This window comes from Pongo abelii, chromosome 6, assembly GCF_028885655.2.
Source record: "Pongo abelii isolate AG06213 chromosome 6, NHGRI_mPonAbe1-v2.0_pri, whole genome shotgun sequence".
Classification (NCBI taxonomy): Eukaryota; Metazoa; Chordata; class Mammalia; order Primates; family Hominidae; genus Pongo; species Pongo abelii.
In genome coordinates, this window is record NC_071991.2 from 90,303,453 (window position 1) to 90,327,847 (window position 24,395).

A 24,395-nucleotide genomic window follows, 5' to 3' on the forward strand; every position below is an offset into this window, starting at 1 on the left:
CAAAAGACATGTACAAAATGTTCATAGCAACATAATTTTAATAGACCCAAACTGGAAACTATTCAAATGCCCATCAACAGAGAATGCATGGAATACATTTTGGTATATTCATACAATGGGAACAAATGCACTGATGAGTATGAAGTATAACTACAAGTACAAACACAGATGAATCTCACCAAAATGATGTTTTGTTTGTTGGAACTGCCCCTTTTTTATTTTGACCCCTCTCTACTTCTTTTGTACAACAGGATATTCCAGACTTGTGCTTCCCTTGCCCCAGTCTTGGAATCGCCCATTTTGGTAAGCAGCCTTGTTTTCTTTTACTTGAGCCTACATTTAGAAACCAACATCAAGAAAATAGTTTTGCTCTTTTTTCCTACAGCATCATTGACATAGAAAATTGTTAAGTTCTTACTGTTACTGGTCATGGGCAAACCAATACCTTAGGGCCTTCCCTTTTATTTATGTGCAACTACATTCTTCAATGATAATAACTTTTAACTTCATCATTAAAACATATGTATTAATTTGCTTAATCCTCAAATATGCAAAATCTCAGAATTATTACACCATATCCATGTAGAAAAAAACTTAAATAATTAAATTACAGTAATTTTGTATGCCTGTTTTAGATGGTCAAGAAGGTAATTTCTTTAGGTTATTTTCTCCTTTATCCCCATTATTGTGGTTTATTAACATCTTTGTGTCAACTGAACTTTTAGCTCTAAATATACCTCCTTTTACCTTTAATACTTGTGGGCTTAAATTGTAGTAGGTCTGATAAAATAATTGTTAACCCTTCTATTTTGTTTCTATTTGCCTCATATGTCTTTGTCCATCCCTTAATATTTTGCCTTTGTGAGGCACTTTTTTTAGGTTTGCCTCTTGAATGCAACATACTCATGTATTTAAGTCTCCGTTATGAGCAATGAGCAAATTGAAAATATTTTTCTTTTAATAGGTGAACTAAGGCTGTTCACGTTTATTGACATGTCTGATATGTTTGGTCTTATTTCTGTCATAACACTGTACAATTACGTGTTTTATGTTATAATTTTATGTTACTTTTTCCATATAATAAGATCAAATTTTCTTTGATGTATTTTGGGAGGATGGAACTTTGTTCTAGTTATTACCTTTAGACTTACGGCCTTTTAATGCCTTTAGTTCCCAGTTGTCATGCTTACTTTTTACTACCTGGTTTGTCAGTTTTCAATGGTTTCCTTTATCTCCCATTGTCTATACAACAATCAATGCATGCATTCAAATTTCTTCTTTATATTTTCTTTTTCCTTCCATTAAAAAATTATACTTTATCACAACATAAGGAACTTGTACATTAGTAGTCCACCCTCATCCTTACTTTTGTTTTAGCATTAAATTTAAATTGCATACATTAAAATGCTCACTATTAGTTGTCTTGCTGGATTTTCCCCAGGCATCTCTTGTTTAGATGGAGCATGTTCTAGTTTCTCTAAAAGGTCTCATTAGTAGAGCATTCCCTAAATTCATGTGTACTTAAATTTTTCTGTAACCTCTCTATTTAAGGAATGCTTAACTAGATATAAAATACTTGGTTCACGCTTTATTTTATTAATTTTTTGAAAATCCTACTACATTATAGGATTGCTTTGAATGTCATTTTAAAAAAATTGAACATCAGTCTAATTATTTTTGCCTTGTAAATTATTTGATCATTTTAACTGAAGAGCTTCAGTATTTTTTAATCTCTATCTCCACATTTAATAGCTTTACTAGCATACTTATAGGTACTAACATTCTAATTAATTTTCTCCTGTTTCCCTTTTCAATTTGTAGATTTAGGTCTTTACTCTTTTCAGGAAAATATTTACGAACAGATCTTAAAATGTTAGTTACATTTCATTATTTTTCCATAATTGGTACCTCTCCTTTTTTTTTTTTTTTTTTCCTTTCTCAGTTGCAGTGTGTTTCAAAGACTGCCACTTCACATAGGGAGAACTTTAAATTTCTTCTATGTGAATAATGCAGTTATCTTTCCAGGACACCTTTTTAAAATTTGTCACCATTATAGTTAATGCACTCATAATGACATTAGTTTCAGAATAACTTTAAGGCCTATTGGTAGCTCTTCTCTCTTCCTAGCACTTTTCTTTCCTCTCTTTCTTTCTTTACTTCTACTCTTCTCTTTCTTATGGGGTACCCCTTTTGCTATAAAGACTTGAAATAGGGCAGGAGCAAAAGGCACTGTGCACTAAGATTTGGTGACTTCTCTACTTTTTTCTCCCAAACTTTTATCAGTTATTTTTAAGTTTGGGCATTCTCTACTTTCAACCTAAGCTGAATGCATGGTTTCAGTGATTTTTTTCTTTTCTTCTTGTTCTATTTTGTTTTAGGAGAAAATACTGAAATATGCAGAACTATTCATAGGTTTCTGCCATTGTCTTATCTACCTGGAAGGTTTCTTAAAAATATGTGTGCGGTGATACAAAAGCAAGTCTATGTATGATTTCATCTTTCTTCCTTCATATAGAAATGGAATCACACCATGTATGCTGTTGCATATTTATCACTCCTTTAAAATTTTATGTTTATTTTGAAAATCTCCCCACAATAGTTTCGACATATTATTTGCTGTGTATGCAAGGTAACTTATATGCTACTATAACCTTTCACATCATACAAAATTAGACATAGAGTTATGAAGAAAAAATAAAATTAAGAACAGCCTACTTAATATCAGTGAAAATAAAAACCGGAATGCTAACAACAACAATTCCTAAGGAAAACTACAAGTACAATTAAATACATACTAAATTATCAAATAATGAAGCACTATAATAAATATATCTTTTTACTTAAAATACTATAAAGCTACCTCCATAGATGGGAATGTAAAGAAGAGTTGGAGCTGTTGAGTTGTGGAAAGATTTGAAAAGACCACCCAATAACACCTCCAGAACAAAGCCTGTGGCAAAGGGGAAGAATGTGGAGTGAATTTGCATCATATATGTACAACATTTCTTTGGTTTATTGCTGTCAGCTGACACTGTGCACTGTGTTGAACTACTGGTACTTGGCATAAAATATGAAAATTCTCAGAAAATTCTCATGTAAACCAAAATACATTCTGTGTTATAGTGACATCATTCCTCTATTTACCAGTCATGAATGACATTATTGGAATCTCATAAACAGACTGTATTTAATTATAAAGATGTATATCACACACACATGCGTGCATGCATGTGCGTGTGCATGCACACACACACACACACTCTTAAACCTAAATAGAATCTCAAAATACTCTCCTGTTTCAGCCATCCTCAACCTTACTTGCGCAAGTACTTGATGCCATAAACTTTTAAGGCTCTAGAGTATCTTTTTTTGAAATTGGTTGTTTCTTGCGTTTTCTTCTTTCTGTTTGTTGTTCTACTAATAATGTGCTTCCCATCTTAAATTTTATGGTTATTATCATCTCTCCCATTTTCTTTGGTTCTTGTGGGTTTATACTTTTTTCTTGAAACCTACTAGTGGCATTTTAATTCATACAAAACCTTCATTTTGATAATAAAAACTCCTTAATTATTCACTGCATAATTATTCTTATTATTAGTAAAAGAATCAATCTTCCCTGTAAGGCTACTACTAGATTTTATTTTCCACTCAAACCAATTTAGAACTATTAAAGTAGAACTTTCATTGTGATCTTTTGGTTAACATTGTGAGGCTTAGAGTGGAATGGTTTTGGCCTTTACTGTCAGTGTGACTTTTCAACAGATGGCTTGAATTTTCTGAGTTTCAGTTTTTACAAAATATGAATACTAGTGTTGTTGGGTAAATTAAATATGTTTGGAGATATAACAAGACTTCAAATATACCATATTTATAAATGCACTATATAAATGGTATATAGGCACTCAATGTCTTAGTAAGACGCTCCCCTTCTTCTTGTCTAACCTTATAGTATGTGCATGCAGGTGACTAGTCAGTTTACTAGGAAATAATACTAATGTGATGAATGGGATGGGTTATATCCTAGAATGCATCATTCCTAGAAAACATACTCATTTGTGGTTATTGCTGTGCATAGTTTGAGCCTTGGAAGAAAGGGGAGCTATGCCCAAAAATGCTCACCATCTTGCCTAGAGCAAATTATAACTGTCTTAGATGGTGATGAATCCATTCTAATAAATAGTAAAAAAAAAACTGGGCATAAATAAAGCTATGAATATTACATCACAGCTTTGTGGAGGAATTTTATAAACAAACCTGTTTTTCAGGGTAAACTATACAACCTAAAATTATTTCGTTAATAATATTAGCCAATCACTAACATAAAATCATATTTAGAAAATTGAGTACAACTCAGAGGTAAAGATTTCTTGAGTCAGCAATACTGCTTGTCTCTGCACAGGTTTGTTTTATCTTGAGAATAATAAAGAGCTATTGATTTTGTTTGGTGAGCTCACAGTCCAAGGTTTTCTCTTATCATAATGCTTTCAATATGACTTATTAACACAGAAATAGAGATCACAGAGTACTGCCTGATTTATTTTTTAGAAGAAGATTTCAATGAGATACTGAGTAGTATTAGTTTTTTAAAAAATTATTATTATACTTTAAGTTCTAGGGTACATGTGCACAATGTGCAGGTTTGTTATATATATATACATGTGCCATGTTGGTGAGTTCCACCCATTAACTCATCATTTACATTAGGTATATCTCCTAATGCTATCCCTCCCTCCTCCCCCGACCCCATGACAGGCCCTGGTGTGTGATGTTCCCCACTCTGTGTCCAGGTGTTCTCATTGTTCAATTCCCACCTATGAGTGAGAACATGCGGTGTTTAATTTTCTTTCCTTGCAATACTTTGCTCAGAATGATGGTTTCCAGCTTCATCCATGTCCCTACAAAGGACATGAACTCATTCTTTTTTATGGCTGCATAGTATTCCATGGTGTATATGTGCCACATTTTCTTAATCCAGTGTATCATTGATGGACATTTGGGTTGGTTCCAAGTCTTTGCTGTTGTGAATAGTGCTGCAATAAACATACAGGTGCATGTGTCTTCATAGCAGCATGATTTATAATCCTTTGGGTATATGCCCAGTAATGGGATGGCTGGGTCAAATGATATTTCTAGTTCTAGATCCTTGAGGAATCGCCACACTGTCTTCCACAATGGTTAAACTAGTTTACAGTCACACCAACAGTGTAAAACCGTTCCTATTTCTCCACATCCTCTCCAGCACCTGTTGTTTCCTGACTTTTTAATGATCGCCATTCTAACTGGTGTGAGATGGTATCTCATTGTGGTTTGATTTGCATTTCTCTGATGGCCAGTGATGATGAACATTTTTTCATGTGTCTGTTGGTTGCATAAATTTCTTCTTTTGAGAAGTGTCTGTTCATAGTCTTGCCCACTATTTGATGGGGTTGTTTGATTTTTTCTTGTAAATTTTTTTAAGTTCTTTGTAGACTCTGGATATTAGCCCTTTGTCAGATGGGTAGATTGTAAAAATTTTCTTCCATTCTATATAGGTTGCCAGTTCACTCTGATGGTAGTTTCTTTTGCTATGTAGAAACTCTTTAATTTAATTAGATCCCATTTGTCAATTTTGGCTTTTGTTGCCATTGCTTTTGGTGTTTTAGTCATGAAGTCCTTGCCCATGCCTATGGCCTGAATGGTATTGCCTAGGTTTTCTTCTAGGGTTTTTATGGTTTTAGGTCTAACATTTAAGTCTTTAATCTATCTTGAATTAATTTTTGTATGAGGTGTACGGAAGGGATCCAGTTTCAGCTTTCTACATATGTCTAGCCAGTTTTCCCAGCGCCATTTATTAAATAGGGAATCCTTTCTCCGTTACTTGTTTTTGTCAGGGTTTTCGAAGATCAGATGGTTGTAGATGTGTGGTATTATTTCCAAGGGCTCTATTCTGTTGCATTGTTCTATATCTCTGTTTTGGTACCAGTACCATGCTGTTTTGGCTACTGTAGCCTTGTAGTACAGTTTGAAGTCAGGTGGTGTGATGCCTCCAGCTTTGTTCTTTTGGCTTAGGATTGTCTTGGCAATGCGGGCTATTTTTTGGTTCCATATGAACTTTAAATTAGTTTTCTCCAATTCTGTGAAGAAAATCATTGGTAACTTGGTGGGGATGGCATTGAATCTATAAATTACCTTGGGCAGTAAGGCCATTTTCACAATATTGATTCTTCCTGTCCATGAGCATGGAATGTTCTTCCATTTGTTTGTGTCCTCTTTTATTTCGTTGAGCAGTGGTTTGTAGTTCTCCTTGAAGAGGTCCTGCACCTCCCTTGTAAGTTGAATTCCTAGGTATTTTATTCTCTTTGAAGCAATTGTGAATGGGAGTTCACCATGATTTGGTTCTCTGTTTGTCTGTTATTAGTGTATAGGAATGCTTGTGATTTTGGTACATTGATTTTGTATCCTGAGACTTTGCTGAAGTTGCTTATCAGCTTAAGGAGATTTTGGACTGAGAAAATGGGGTTTTCTGAATATAGATTCATGTCATCTGCAAACAGGGACAATTTGACTTCCTCTTTTCCTAATTGAATACCCTTTCTTTCTTTCTCCTGCCTGATTGCCCTAGCCAGAACATCCACCACTATGTTGAATAGTAGTGGTGAGAGAAGGCATCCTGTCTTGTGCCAGTTTTCAAAGGGTATGCTTCCAGTTTTTGCCCATTCAGTGTGATATTGACTGTGGGTTTGTCATAAATAGCTCTTATTATTTTGAGATATGTCCCATCAATACCTAGTTTATTGACAGTTTTTAGCATGAAGGGCTGTTGAATTTTGTCGAGGGCCTTTTCTGCATCTATTGAGATAATCATTTGGTTTTGTCTTTTGTTCTGTTTATATGATGGGTTATGTATATTGATTTGCATATGTTAAACCAGTCTTGCATCCCAGGGATGATGTCAACTTGATCATGGTGGATAAACTTCTTAATGTGCTGCTGGATTTGGTTTGCCAGTATTTTATTGAGGATTTTTGCATCAATGTTCATCAGGGATATTGGTCTAAAATTCTCTTTTTTTGTGTGTGTGTCTCTGCCAGGCTTTGGTAGCAGGATGATGTTGGTCTCATAAAATGAATTAGGGACGGAGGATTCCCTCTTTTTCTATTGATTGGAATACTTTCAGAAGAAATAGTACCAGCTCCTCTTTGTACCTCTGGTAGAATTCGGCTGTGAATCCATCTGATCCTGGACTTTTTTTGGTTGGTAGGCTATTAATAATTGCCTCAATTTCTGAACCTGTTATTGGTCTATTCAGGGATTCAAGTTCTTCCTGGTTTAGTCTTGGGAGGGTGTATGTGTCCAGCCATTTATCCATTTCTTCTAGATTTTCTAGTTTATTTCCGTAGAGGTGCTTATATTATTCTCTGATGGTAGTTTGTATTTCTATGGGTTGGTGGTGATATCCCCTTTATCATTTTTTATTGCATCTATTTGATTCTTCTCTCTTTTCTTCTTTATTAGTCTTGCTAATGGTCTATCAATTTTGTTGATCTTTTAAAAAACCCAGCTCCTGGATTCATTGATTTTTCGAAGGGTTTTTTTGTCTCTATCTCCTTCAGTTCTGCTCTAATCTTAGTTATTTCTTGCCTTCTGCTAGCTTTTGAATGTGTTTGCTCTTGCTTCCTAGTTCTTTTAATTGTGGTGTTAGGGTGTCAATTTTAGATCTTTCCTGCTTTCTCTTGTGGGCATTTAGTGCTATAAATTTCCCTCTACACACTGCTTTAAATGTGTCCCAGAGATTCTGGTATGTTGTGTCTTTTTTCTCATTGGTTTCAAAGAACATCTCTATTTCTGCCTTCATTTCGTTCTTTACCCAGTTGTCATTCAGGAGCAGGTTGTACAGTTTCCATGTAGTTGAGTGTTTTTGAGTGAGTTTCTTAATCCTGAATTCTAGTTTGGTTGCACTGTGGTCTGAGAGACAGTTTGTTAAAATTTCTGTTCTTTTACATTTGCTCAGGAGTGCTTTACTTCCTACTATGTGGTCAATTCTTGAATAAGTGTGATGTGGTGCTGAGAAGAATGTATATTCTGTTGATTTGGAGTGGAGTGTTCTGTAGATGTCTGTTAGGTCTGCTGGGTGCAGAGCTGAGTTCAATTCCTGGATATCCTTGTTAACTTTCTGTCTCGTTGATCTGTCTAATGTTGACAGTGGAAAGTCTCCCATTATTATTGTGTGGGAGTCTAAGTCTCTTTGTAGATCTCTAAGAACTTGCTTTATGAATCTGGGTGCTCCTGTATTGGAGGCATATATATATTTAGGATAGCTAGCTGTTCTTGTTGAATTGATCCCTTTACCATTATGTAATGTCCTTCTTTGTCTCTTTTGATCTTTGTTGGTTTAAAGTCTGATTTATCAGAGACTAGGATTGCAACCCCTGGGTTTTTTTGTTTTTTGTTTTTTCCATTTGCTTGGTAGATCTTCCTCCATCCCTTTATTTTGAGCCTATGTGTGTCTCTGCACCTGAGATGGGTCTCCTGAATACAGCACACTGATGAGTCATGGCTCTTTATCCAATTTGCCAGTCTGTATCTTTTAATAGGAGGATTTAGCCCATTTACATTTAAGGTTAATATTGTTATGTGTGAATTTGATCCTGTCATTATGATGTTAGCTTGTTATTTTGCTCATTAGTTGATGCAGTTTCTTCCTAGCATTGATGGTCTTTACAATTTGGCATGTTTTTGCAGTGGCCGGTACCAGTTTTTCCTTTCCACGATTAGTGCTTCCTTCAGGAGCTCTTGTAAGGCAGGCCTGGTGTTGGCAAAATCTCTCAGCATTTTTTTTAAAGGATTTTATTTCTCCTACACTTATGAAGCTTAGATTGGCTGGATATGAAATTCTGGGTTGAAAATTCTTTTCTTTAACAATGTTGAATTTTGGCCCCCACTCTCTTCTGGCTTGTAGAGTTTCTGCCGAGAGATCTGCTGTTAGTCTGATGGGCTTCCCTTTGTGGGTAACCCGACCTTTCTCTCTGGCTACCCTTAACAGTTTTCCTTCATTTCAACTTTGGTGGATCTGACAATTATGTGTCTTGGAGTTGCCCTTCTCGAGGAGTATCTTTGTGGTGTTCTCTGTATTTCCTGAATTTGAATGTTGGCCTGCCTTGCTAGGTTGGGGAAGTTCTCCTGGATAATATCCTGTAGAGTGTTTTCCAACTTGGTTCCATTCTCCCCGTCACTTTGAGGTACACCAATCAAACGTAGATTTGGTCTTTTCACATAGTCCCATATTTCTTGGAGGCTTTGTTCATTTCTTTTTACTCTTTTTTCTCTAAACTTCTCTTCTTGCTTAATTTCATTCACTTGATCTTCAATCACTGATACCCTTTCTTCCACTTGATCAAATTGGCTATTGAAGATTGTGCATGCATCCTTTAGTTCTCGTGCCATGATTTTCAGCTCAGTCAGGTCATTTAAGGACGTCTCTACACTATTCATTCTAGTTAGCCTTTCATCTAATCTTTTTTCAAGATTTTTAGCTTCTTTGCTATGGGTTTGAACTTCCTCCTTTAGCTCAGAGAAGTTTGTTATTACCGATCATCTGAAGCCTTTTTCTCTCAACTCATCAAAGTCATTCTCCATCCAGCTTTGTTCCCTTGCTGGGGAGGAGCTGCGTTCTTTTGGAGGAGAAGATGCGTGCTGATTTTTAGAATTTTCAGCTTTTCTGCTCTGGTTTCTCCCCACCTTTGTGGTTTTATCTATCTTTGGTCTTTGATGATGGTGATGTACAGATCGAGTTTTGGTGTGTATGTCCTTTCTGTTTGTTAGTTTTCCTTCTAACAGTCAGAACCCTCAGTTGCAGGTCTGTTGGAGTTTGCTGGAGTTCCACTCCAGACCCTGTTGGCTGGGTATCACCAGCAGAGGCTGCAGAACCGCACATATTGCAAAACGGCAAATGTTGCTGCCTGATCCTTCCTCTGGAAGCTTCATCTCAGAGGGGCACCCAGATGTATGAGGTGTCAGTCGGCCCCTACTGGGAGGTGTCTCCAAGTTAGGCTACCTGGGGTTCAGTGACCCACTTGAGGAGGCAGTCTGTCCGTTCTCAGATTTCAAACTCCGTGCTGGGAGAAGCACTACTGTCTTCAAAGCTGTCAGACAGGGACGTTTAAGTCTGCAGAAGTTTCTGCTGCCTTTTGTTCAGCTATGACCTGCCCCCAGAGGTGGAGTCTACAGAGGCAGGCATGCCTCCTTGAGCTGTGGTGGGCTCTACCCAGTTTGAGCTTCCTGGCCACTTAGTTTACCTACTCAAGCCTCAGCAATGGCAGATGCCCCTCCCCCAGCCACGCTGCTACCTTGCAGTTTGATCTCAGGCTGCTGTGCTAGCAGTGAGCAAGGCTCCGTGGGTGTGGGACCCTCCGAGCCAGGCATGGGATATAATCTCCTGGTGTGCCATTTGCTAAGGCTATTGGAAAAGCACACTCTTAGGGTGAGAGTGTCCCGATTTTCCAGGTACCCTCTGTCACGGTTTCCCTTTGCTAGGAAAGGGAATTCCCCGACCCTTTGAGCTTCCCAGGAGAGGTGATGCCCCGCCCTGCTCCATGGGCTGCACTCACTGTCTGACAAGCCCCATTGAGATGAACCCGGTACCTCAGTTGGACATGCAGAAATCACCCGGATACTGACTAGTATTACTAAGAAAAATGAAAACTTCCTACAAAATTAATGGTGGGAAAACTTGAAACCTTAAGATCTGGTCTTAAATTACTTTCACATCATTATCCATCTGGTCCAAAGGTGCTTTTTTTGTGTGTATTGATTTTTCATATAAACTATTTATCTTCATGCTTATTCTTTCTACAAAAATTTTATATAAGTGACAAGACTACTAATTCATGAGGTTAAGCATCAACTATCAAAACCTGTTTTATATATTCACAAACTCTTTTTCACATGGGCTTGATTACCTCATCACATTTTAATGTCTTCATAGGGCCACAGTATACATGTTCAGTGATGTAACTGTATTGATGTGAGGAAAATTTTCTAAAATTAAGTGTTTTATTAACACCTGATATTTTAGATAGACAAAAATATACATGCTTTAATAAAATTTAGTCAAATTGTATTTTTCCTGGTATAATATACAAATATTTCATTGATATTTATGTAATGTATCTTTCCAGAAATATGAAAGATGCAAGTATAGTTGCATAGGAATAATACATTTTATATCTTGTAAAAAGATCAAGATGTACTTGAGATATAATGCAAATAAAGATCAGCCATTTGTATTCAATTTTTACTCTTTCAACTTTTCTAAGTGGCCCCTATATTCCAACCCTATATTTCAGGCCCTACAGATAAAACAGAGAGAAAAAAGACACTTCCAACAAAAATGGAACTTGAATTTTTTAGGGGTATTGGAACAGAGAGAATACATTATACACACACACACACACACACACACACACACACACATTTATATTATAATTTAGAAAACTGGAATAGATAAGAAATGTAAAACTAAAAGGTGACTAAAAACAAAATGTTCCTTAAAAAGAATAACTACAAATAAATATTGAAAATCTGAAGTATAATTTCTATGCATGAACTGATAGAGTAATTCATGTATGAGTACCTTCTTTTAAAGTGGTTTTCTTCATTTTTGAATAATAATCTAACCGTTAATTAAAATTAACTTATAGTATTCTGATGTAAAGAAACACAATATTTTTAATTGATAAACACATAAAACAATCAGACCACCTGTTGAATATCACTGTCCTTTATTTTGTATATTTAGGTAGAATATATATTTTTTTATTTTTAGAAAGTCAGTGCATATATCTATATGTGTGTATACATGCATCCACAAGTAGGCTTATATGCATATATGCATTATGTAGAAAATAAGGAACAAACATATCCTAATTTATTCATCTTGTTTCTTAAAACAAAGCTTGGGTTTTAATTATGTTTCTTGATATTCTCATTAATATAATGACATTCTGTCACCATGACCTTGGAATGTCTTTCAGATCCCTAATGTTTGTTATAAAATGTATCTATCCATTCAACCATGTATCAAGAACCTGATATTTAAAACTAGATTTTAGAAAAGCGTTAAACCATGCTAATTTTCATGAACTACATTTATGTTACCATGTTGGGGAGCTGAGGTAAACCAAGTAAATCAATTCTATTTTAAAAAGGGTTTTGGAAGATCCAATAATTTAAGCCACACAAAGAATATTTTTAATGCTGAAATTTCAGATATGTGACATGTCAATAAACAAGTATTTATAAAGACAAGTCATTTCATTTTTTACCTCCTGAAAGGGTTAACTATGATAACCATATATCGTGTTTAACACCAGATATCTTTTTATGTTTTCTATTAAAACATGCATCACACACACACACACACACACACGTGTACACATGTATTGGCAATAATACTGCATGAAATAAGTTTTAAGTTTTTCTAACCTGAGATTTTCATGCTTACTTTTAGAGGAACTGAGATACTACTTCAGAGAGAGATTTGTTTTTAAAAACTGGAAACTTGAGTATTGTTACATGCCAATAATTATTCCAAAGTAACATAACTTTTTAAAAGTAAATGTCGAGATCATTTTGCCCCAGTAGGTGAAAAAAGTAGGTCTTGAGCATATGGTAATTACTTCAACTGTTTAAAGAATACTGGGGTTAAATATATTCAATTATTACATTACTTATGAGCAGGTCAGAATTTATAGACAATGATAATTAAATTACAAGCATCACTGTAAATCTAGAGTGGTATATTTCTATAGAAATATTTCTACCAAAATAAATAATGCAAAGATAGGTAGAAAGTATATGAGAAGGTCTTGGATAATAAAATATGAAAAAACTAAAGAAAGTTCATTTACTTGGTACAGACATTATTTCATTTATTTAGAGAAAATACTTCTTGGTCTGCTATAATTTCTTATGTAGAAATTATATCTGGAGTTTGCACATGTACTCAGATAGCACATTTATTCAGAAAATAGCTCAAAGAGTATTCTTTGCTAACAAAGGACTAATACAGACTACTATATACTATAATTAGATTTAAATTTGAAATACAAGTACACTAACTCTCTATGACCTGCCTGAATTACCTTAGAGGACTTCTTTTATATCTTTATGATTTATAGACTTTCCCTTAATGGATGGTAAAATCCTTCTTACCCAACCCAGATATAAATAGTGCCTTGAAATTGGTGTTTATATGTTTACTGTAATGTCCTTATCTATAAAAGAAATATACACATTGCTCTGTGTATTCTAAAATGTGTATTAATTAAACTTGTTACTTTTCCAAATTGTACTTTTCATTCTGTTTTATTTTAGAGATATAGACCAGCTTATACATGGACATGTTTTTGATTAATGTTCTATGGCATAAGTTAATTAGAGTTCATTTAGTCATACATGATTTAACAGTTCAATTTCTAGAGAACTATGTATAAAACATTCTGGTACTTCATGAAAATCATCACATTACCTCTCAAGGTGATGTACTGTGAGAAAAGAGCTGAAATGATTCCTACTTCATTTTACTGTCTTCTCTGATTCACACTTAAATAGGAAACACTTTTTACTACTATCAGTATGGCTATTTTTATTTAAGGATAATTAAGATATAAACTTATGAGCATAAATTGTAGATAGTTAAATCATGCATTTAACATCTCTTCTGGCTTCACATTGCAATGCATTCTTTAGTGTACTTGTGAGATGCACAGTGCATTTGATCATAATACTATAATTCAGATCAGATTCAATCAGTCACTGTGTTATCAGATGCTTTAAGTGCTATGTGGATCTAGAGCTAAAGAAAAATTTTTTACAATAAAGAATATTTAGGGTAACATATTTTATGATCACTACAAAATTATTACACTAGGAAAACATTAAAATAGGCCAGTATCTGATGATACAGAATGCATAAGCCATTTCCTATGGAAAATCTTATAAAGTTTCTTTCTTGGAAGAAATACTCATTATTTAAAACTGAATTAAATTTTCATGTATTTCAAATAAAGCATTACATCATATTCTTAAACAGTTATATGAGGTATGCAAAGTAAAAATCTTATATAAGAAAATGAATTTATTATATAATACCAGGTGTTCTAAATAGAAAGTAATGTATTTATAAAGAAAATAACCAATTTAATACATAATTCATAGTTGTTGCAACACTCTCCTGTTTGTGCTTTTCTTTTGATAAAACTTAGCTTTGATCTTAAGAAAACACCAGAGGTCTTTTTCAAGCATGTGTAAGATTAGAGGAAGGTGGATAAGCTCATTCAATGGTCTTTGTTTGGCTCTTCAAATTTTGTGGCCTTGTCTTTGCCATGGTTCCAAGATAAACATCTCCCTTCTCAAACTCAAGCTGGGCTTTGAGAATTTCTGAAAAAACGTGCTTACAGAAAAAGACTGAAGAAAAACGGAAACCACATTAAGTATGTATTTTGGTGTATACAAGATATCTCATTTTAAATACATACACATATGTAATAAAAAAATCTGGGCAGATATATATATATATATATGACATTGATTATCACTGCAATGTGACTATAGAAGACTTTTATTCTTTCTGTTTTCATATATTTCTAACAGTTTTTTAACCAATGAATATGTATTGATTTATTTACTCATTCAGAAGTGTTTAGGAAAAAGAAGGAAATGTTTAAGGAACATCTACTATATAAAAGTTACTGTTTTAGGCTCTGAATAGTAGACAAAATAATGTCTTTGCCATAGAGCTTATTAATTTTAGAATTACAAGAAGCAATAACTATATTTGGAAATAAAGTATTTGATTATAATTTTTTTAAAATGTGTGGCTGAAAAGAGTTACAATAATTAGGTGTGATGAGAACAAGAATAATTCTTATTTTCTTTTTTTGTATTTTTACAATTTTTTCTAGAATAAAGTATGGTTTTATTACAAATAATAAAAAGTAATTTTTAAGCTTTATATGCAATTATTTCAATTTATTTAACTTATGATTTTCTTTCTATTGCAATTATTTTATCTTTTACCTTTAAAAAAATTTTTATCTTGAAAGTTAATATTTGCTTAATTTTCTCCATGTCAATCATTTTGTTTTCTCACTTTCTTTGTTCCCAATGGTCAGTGTATATATGATTTAATTTTTTATAGCTAAGATGCTGCTTCCAACTTTCTCTAATAAAGAGTTTAATACAGTTTTTTATTTCTAAATAAGTTTCATTCTTCATTATCATAATGAATGGTCTTTTATATTCTATTTTTTCTTTTTGTCTCTCTTTTCTCCTCATAATTTTCTACTTGAATATTATGGATTTATTATATATATAAAAGTTTTATATATGATATATATCATATTATATATATAAAGTTTTATATATAATATATATTATATATATAAAGTTTTATATATAATATATATTATATATAAAGTTTTATATCTTATATATTGTATTTACAGTTTTACATATATAATATATATTATATATATAAAGTTTTTATTACAAAACTTTAATCCACTTTCTAAGTTATCTTCTGATTATTATAGCAAATTCCTTTTGCAATATATGGCCTGGCTCCCCCAAGACATTTAATTTAGTTGATTTATTGTTTCCTTGTTTTCTTACATAGTATATAATAAGCGTAGCTAGATTAATACGTATTTGACAAAGTATACAGATTTTCCATAAAATGACCTCCAATGTATAAATTCCATCATATTTCTTCCTATTTGCCCTTCTAAAGAGGAGTATGTGTTTATGTAAACTAGCCCACTTCTTCTCAACTGTGAAGTATTCTTATCAGTTTCTATTCAGTTTGGAATACATTTTGTCTGTTTCTCTGAAAAGTATAAGAATATAATCTTCAATATACCTGCTGCACAGACTTTTCTTTTTTCTCTCAAATTTCTATCACTTTACCCAAGAAAACTATAAATATCAGGACAAAATAAGTTGTTCCCCACAGTGACTGCTCTAGCAGAAGTATTGATAAATTGATCTTCCCTGTAGTTTCAATAGTAGCTTTTTTCTCATTTCCATAATTTCACAAATATTTTAATTTATAGAAGAGAAAGGCTAACTTAAGACCTGATTTTTAAATGCCGTATTGAAATAGTACTAGCCCGGTGAAAAATCAGTAGAAAATACCACTTGAAACAAATAATGAGTAAAAACAAATATTACTGAAAACCATAGTTATTTTCAGCCATTACAAAACTGAGGTCAGAATTTAAACCTAATGAACTAAAATCTAAAAATGTAACAAAAAGCTTCTGCTAAATAAGTTCCGTGGTGGATTTAGTCTTTGAAAGAACAGTGGGAGGAGAAAGAAGCAATGTTAGATGCCTGATATTGTTTGACTCTCTGTCCCCACCCAAATCTTGTGTTGAATTGTAATCCCCAATGTCAGGGAAGGGACTTGGTGGGAGATGATTGGATATTGGGGGCAGATTTATCCCTTACTCTTCTCATGACTGAGCTGACTGAGTTCTCATGAAATCTGGTTGTTTAAAAGTGTATAACACTTCCCCTTTCACTCTCTCTCCTGATGCCATGTGAAGATGTGCTTGCTTCCCCTTCACCCTTCTGCCATGATTGTAAGTCTCCTGAGGCTTCCCAGCCATGCCTCCTGTATGGCATGTGGAACTATGAGTTAATTATACATCTTTCTTATCTTTATTAATTTCTCATTCTCAGGAAATTCTTAATAGCAGTGTGAGAATGGACAAATACAATGCTTGTAAGAAAAAAACAGCTGCAATTTTAACGAAGGGAATGATTATCTGTTGTAGGAATTGGAACAGGAGAAATTAGAGAAATTTGCTACCAGTGAGGCAGCACTGGGTCTGATGAAATCTGAGATAGTATGTGAAGGAACAAAGATAAAGCTAACAGGCAATCTGAGCCTTATAAGGAGCATCAGACAGTGGCCTTTTACCCCTGAATCCTGTACTAATTACCTGACTATGGAAAGAACTGAATTTTTATGGAAAACGCTATTATTTACATCACTTTTGTTTTCTTTTGCACACAATATCAGTCATTCAATGAAGCTTTATAAAATGCAAGACCATACTATAATCGTTAAGAGAAAAAGTAGTCAATAGTATCAGATCTAGAAATGACGAGCTGTTAAAATTATCAGAAAGTGATTTTAAAGTAACTATCATAAATATCTTAAAGAATCTAGAAACAACGATGAATAACAAGTAAGAACAAATGATGCTTTTCAGCAGATATGATCATTTTCAAAATGCTGAATGGAAATGACAGGATAAAAAAGATCACACGTTAGACATGAAGATTCATTCAGAAACACCAGAGGAAGAATCAATAAATGAAGGCATTTCAGGAAAAATCTGAAATAAATTACGCCCAGCAGACCTGCCATATTAAAAAGTGTTAAAAGATTTTCTTTAGACTGAAGAGAAGGGTAACATATAGAACACTGATTCTGAGTAGAGTAATGGAAAATGCATGAAACAGTAAATATGTAGCAAAGATAACAATTCTTTATTTAAGAAAGCCTAGTTATAAATTAGTAATGGGAGAGTCTTTGGTATGACTATTTTAGTAAATGATAAAAGAGTTAGGCCAAAAAAATCAGTGAGATATGTATGGAAGATTTGAAGAACACTACCAACCAATTTGATCTAATTGATATTTATAAAATACCACATGTATTGGTTGTAGAATACACTTTCTTCTCAAATGTAAATGAAACATTCAGTGACATAAACCATATACTAGGACATAAAATAACTCAAAAGATTTGTTATAGTAGAAACTGAATAGAGTATGTTTTTGAAGAACAGCAACATTAAATTATTAATAACTATGATATATCTAGAAAATTTCCACATGCTTGAAGATTACACAATACATATCTAAATAGATTATGGCTTAAAGAAAAACATCTTAAAACAATTAAGAAAATATTTGGAATTGAATGATGAAAATAACTTATTGAAATTTATGTCATGAGTTAATTGGTGCTTAGTTTTATAGCATTAAATGCAAAAAGAGTAAAGGAAAAAGATGTAAATTCAATGATATAAATTTTCACATTCTAAAGCTACATGACATGACAAACCTGGGCAACACAGTGAAACACTGTCTCCACAAAAAAAAATTAAAAATTAGCTGGGCGTAGTGGTGTGTGCCTGTGTTCCTAGCCACCTCGGAGGCTGGGGCAACTGGATCACTGGAGCCCACAAATTTCAGGCTGCAGTGAGCTATGATCACATGACTGCACTTCAGTCTGGGTAACATAGCAAGTCTCTCTCTCTCTCTCTTCTTCTTCTTCTTTTTCTTTTTCTTCTTCTTCTTTTCTCTCTCTCTCACACACACACTCAACACACACAGGCTACATGAAGAAAAACAAGTTAAAATCAGAGCAAGATAAACTTGTCTTAACATGAAGAAAATCATTCTATAAAAATGAGTTAATTTATTCCCTTAATAAAAAGGAGGAACATTATGTGACAACTGCAAAAGATGCAGAAAGACATTTGAGAAAATTCACCAACCATTCATGATAAAATCTCTTAATAAAGTAGGAATAATGATATATTTTTATCCTTAAAAATTAAATATAAAACACGAGAAAACCAAAAGACCCTGCAGTTGCAGCAAGCATTATACTTAATAGTGAAATAGAGACCACTTTCCCCCAAAGATAAGGAAGAAGACAAGGTGTTCCAGTCTTACCAGAGTAATTCAATATTTTATTGAAGGCCTGGTTAGCACAAGAAGGCAAAAAAAAAAAAAAAAAAAAAAAGAAGAAGAAAGAAAAAGGGTATATGGAGTAGAAAGAAAGAAAGAAAAATACTTTTATTTTTAAAAGTCTTAATTATGTACTTAGAAATTTTAAGAAATATATAAAAGAAGAAAACCCACAAACACCACAAAACACGACTAACACTAATAAATGAATTTAGCAATAGTGAAGGTGCACAATCAAAATATAAAATTTAATTGTATTTTTGCATAGTATATTATATAAATAATTAGAAACTAAAATATAACAAAATCATATATAAAACAAAATATATGTACATATAAATGTATAAATATATGTACTTAAATAAATATATATATATGGTTACATTCAACAAATATTCAAGAATTCTACACTGGAATTATAAAACTTTAATAAATTAGAGTATCTAAAGAAATGCAATTTAAAAATATTGGATTTGAAATCTCATTTAGGATGTGTATTTCTCCAAATTAACTTAGAATAGGTGTCATAATTTTTTTTCTGTAAAAAGAAAGATAATAAATACTTCCGGCTTCACAAACCATACGGTTTCTGTCACAGTTATTCCCCTAAATCACTGTAGCACAGAACCAGCCATTATCTGGCCCCAAACCAGATAATATGTAATAAATGGGTGTAGTTGTGTTTCAATAAAACTTTATTTATTAACACTGAGATCAAGTTTGATCTTTGGACAGTTGTTGCCAACACTTGACCTATAGAGTGAAGACTCTTTCAGCAGACCTTTTAATAGATTTTGACAACATGGTGCTAAAATATCTGAAAACCCAAATGACCTAAAAGAAACAAAGTGATCTTGAAAATAAGAACAAAGTTGATCTAACAGAACCGTACTTATATACTTGTTGTTTAGATACAGTAATAAAAGCACTGTTGCTTAAGAGAAAAAAACAGACAAATAGATCATTAACACACAACAGAGGGTCAAGACCTATATCTATACACACAAAGAAAACAGTTAAAATTGAATAAACTTGCCACAGTGATTCATTAAAAATAGAATAATACCTCAGTAAGTGATAATGGCGCAGTTATGTATCTATCTTGAGTAAAAACAATTAAAACAAAAAAATAAATTCAACCCCTACCTTACACTATACATGAATATTAATTTGAAATGAATAATTGAGCTAAATATAAAACTGAAACTAAAAAGCTTCTATAATAAAATATTGGACATATATATGTATATTTGGGATAAACAAAGATTCCACAGGAATGATAACAGAAAAAAAAATTCAAAAGATCAGCCATTATACTTTATCAAAATTAAGTACTTCTGCAAAACAAAATCTACCATTAAGTAAATAAATATGCATGTCACAGGGAGAAAATCTTTGCAACACATATGTCTAAAAAAGCACTTGATTCCAGGATATATAATGGACTTTTCCAACTCAATAATAAAAATAAATAATCTAATATATCATGAGCAAAGCATTGAACAGACACTTCACAAACTAATAAGAAAATTTGCTCAACATTATAAGGCATTGAAGAAACGCAAATTAAAATCACAAGTATTATCCCTACACAGACACCATAATATTAGGCTAATAAAATGAGAAAATGGACACCACCAAATATTGGAGAGGATGTCGAGAAATTAGATGTCTCATAGATAGTATTTGGGTGTGTAAAGCATGCAACCACTGTTAAAAACTGTTAGCCAGTGTCTTTTATTTTATTTTATTTTACTTTTAGTTGCAGGATACATGTGCAAAATGTGCAGGTTTGTTACATAAGTATACGTGTGCCATGGTGGTTTGTTGCCCCTATTGACTAGTCCTATAAATTCCCTCTCCTCACCTCCCACCTCACAACAGGCCCCGGGTTGTGTTGTTCCACTGCCTCTGTCCATGTGTTCTCATTGTTCGACTCCCACTTATGAGTGAGAACATGTGGTTGGTTTTTTGTTCCTATGTTATTTTGCTGAGGATAATGGCTTCCAGCTTCATCCATGTCCCTGCAAAGGACATAATCTCATTTCTTTTTATGGCTGCATAATATTCCCTGGTGTATATGTACCACATTTTCTTTATCCAGTCTATCACTGATGGACATTTGGGTTGGTTCCATTACTTTGCTATTGTAAATAGTACTCCAATAAACATATGTGTGCATGTGTCCTTATAGTAGAATGATTTATATTCCTTTGGGTATATACTCAGTAATGAGATTGCTGTGTTAAATGGTATTTCTGGTTCTAGATCTTTGAGGAATCACCATGCTGTCTTCCACACTCATTTAACTAATTTATATTCCCACCAACACTGTGAAAGTGTTCCTATTTCTCTACAGCCTCTCCAGCACCTATCGTTTCTTGACTTTTTAATAATCGCCATTCTGACTGGTTTGAGATGGTATCTCATTGTGGTTTTGATTTGCAGTTCTCTAATAATCAGTGATGTTGAGCTTTTTTTCATGTTTGTTGGCCACATAAATGTCTTCTTTTGAGAAGCATTCATATCCTTTGTCCACTTTTTGATGGGTTGTTTGTTTTGTTCTTGTAAATTTGTTTAAGTGACTTGTAAATTTTGGATATTAGACATGGGTAGATTGCAAAATTTTTCTCCCATTCTCTAGGTTGCCTGTTCATTCTGAAGCTAGTTTCTTTTACTGTGCAGTAGCTTTTTAGTTTGATTAGATCCCATTTGTCAATTTTGGCTTTTGTTGCAATTGCTTTTGGCATCTTCATCACGAAGTCTTTGCCCATGTCTGTGTTCTGAATGGTATTGCCTAGGTTTTCCTCTAGGGATTTTATGGTTTTGGGATTTACATTTAAGTCTTTAACCCATCTTGAGTTAATTTTTGTGTAAGGTGTAAGGAAGGGGTCCAGTTTCAGTTTTCTGCATGTGGCTAGCCAGTTTTCCAAGCACCATTTATTGAAAAGGAGATCTTTTCCCCATTGCTTGTTTTTGTTAGGTTTGGTGAAGACCAGATCATTGTAGATGTGTAGTGTTATTTCTGAGGTCTCTGTTCTGTTCCATTGGCCTATATATCTGTTTTGGTACAAGTATCATGCTGTTTTGGTTACCGTAGCATTGTAGTAGAGTTTGAGGTCAGGTAGCATGATGCCTCTAGCTTTGTTCTTTTTCCTTAGGATTGTGTTGGCAATATAGGCTCTTCTTTTATTCCATAGGACATTTAAAGTAGTTTTTTTTTTCCTGATTCTGTGAAAATGTCAATGATAGTTTGATGGGAATAGCACTGAATCTATAAAATACTTTGGGCAGTATGGCCATTTCCATGATATTTATTCTTCCTAGCCATGAAGATGGAGTGTTTTTCATTTGTTTGTGTCCACTCTTATTTCCTTGAGCAGTGGTTTGTAGTTCTCCCTGAAGAGGTCCTTCGCATCCCCTATTAGCTGCATTCCTAGATATTTTATTCTCTTTGTAGCATTTGTGAATGGGAGTTCATCCATGATTTGGCTCTCTGCCTGTCTATTGTTGGTGTAAATAAATGCTTGTGATTTTTGCACATGGATTTTGTATACTGGCACTTTGCTGAATTTGCTTATCAGCTTAAGGAGTTTTGGGGCTGAGATGATGGGGTTTTCTAAATATACGATCATGTTTTCTGCAAACAGAGACAATGTGAATTCCGATCTTCGTATTTGAATATGCTTTATTTGTTTATCTTGCCTGATTGCCCTGGCCAGAACTTCCAATACTGTGTTGAATAGGAGTGATGAGAGAGGGCATCCTTGTCTTGTACCAGTTTTCAAAGGGAATGTTCCAGCTTTTGCCCATTCAATATAATGTTGGCTGTGGGGTTGTCATTAATAGCCCTTATTATTTTGAGATATGTTCCATTAATACCCAGTTTATTGAGAGTTTTTCACATGAGAGATGTTGAATTATGTCAAAGGCCTTTTCTGCATCTATTGAGATAATCATGTGGTATTTGTCTTTTGTTCTGTTTATGTGATGGATTATGCTTATTTATTTGCATATGTTGAAACAGCATTGAATCCAAGGGATGAAGCCAACTTGATTGGAGTGAATAAGTTTGTCGATATGGTACTGGATTCAGTTTGCCAGTATTTTATTGAGGATTTTGGTATTGATGTTCATCAGGGATATTGGCCTGAAGTTTTCTTTTTTTGTTATGTCTCTGCCCGGTTTTGGTATTAGGGTGATGCTCTCTTCAGAAAATGAGTTAGGGAGGAGTACCTCCTTTTTGATTGTTTGGAATAGTTTCAGAAGGAATGGTACCAGTTCTTCTTTGTATTTCTGGTAGAATTCAGCTGTTAATCCATGTGGTCCTGGACCTTTTTTGGTTGGTAGGATATTAATTACTGCCTCAATTTCAGAACTCGTTATTGGTCTATTCAGGGATTCGACTTCTTCCTGGTTTAGATTTGGAGGGTGTATGTGTCCAGGAATTTATCCATTTCCTCTAGATTTTCTAGTTTATTTGCATAGAGGTGTTTATAGTATTCTATGATGGTAGTTTGTATTTCCGTGGAGTCAGTGGTGATATCCCCTTTATCATTTTTTTATTGTGTCTATTTGATTCTTCTCTCTTCTCTATCAGTATAGGTAGCGGCCTATGTATATTGTTAATTGCTTCAGAAAAACAGCTCTTGGATTTGTTGATATTTTGGAGCCTTTTTCATGTCTCTATCTCCTTCACTTCCACCCTGATCTTAGTTATTGCTTGTCTTCTGCTAGTGTTTGGATTAATTTGCTCTTGCTTCTCTACCTCTTTTAATTGAGATGTTAGGGTGTCTATTTGAGATCTTTCTAGCTTTTTGATGTGGGCATTTAATGCTATAAACTTCCCACTTAACACTGCTTTAGCTATGTCCCAGAAATTATGGTACATTGTCTCTTTGTTCTCATTGGTTTCAAATAACTTCTTGATTTCTGCCTTAATTTTATTATTTACCCAGGAGTCATTCAGGAGCAGGTTGTTCAATTTCCATGAAATTGTGTGGTTTTGAGTGAATTTCTTAATCCTGAGTTCTAATTTGATTGCACTGTTGTCTGAGAGACTATTTGTTATTATTTCAGTTTGTTTTGCATTTGTGGATATGTGCATTTCTGTAGATGTCTATTAGGTCCACTTGATCCAGAGCTGAATTCAAGTCCTGAATATCCTTGTTAATTTTCTGTCTTGTTGATATGTCTAATATTGACAATGGGGTATTAAAGTCTCCCACTATTATTGTGGCTAAGTCTCCTTGTAAGTATTTTTAAGAACTTGTTTTGTGAATCAAGGTGCTCCCTTGATGTTATGCACCCTTGGTGTTATGCACACTTGATGTTATGCTCCCTTGATATATGCACCCAAGGTGTTGGATGCATATATATTTAGGATAGTTCTTCTTGTTGAATTGATCCCTTTACCATTAGGGAATACCCTTCTTTTCTTTTTTGATCTTTGCTGGTTTAAAGTCTGTTTTGTCAGAGACTAGGATTGCAAACCCTGAATTTTTTTTTTTTTTTTTTTTTTTTTTTTTGCTTTCCATTTGCTTGGTCCCTTTCTTTTTAGACTAGGTGTGTCTTTGCATGTGGGGTGGGTCTCCTGAATACAGCACACCAATGGTTCTTGATTCTTTATGTGATTTGCCACTCTG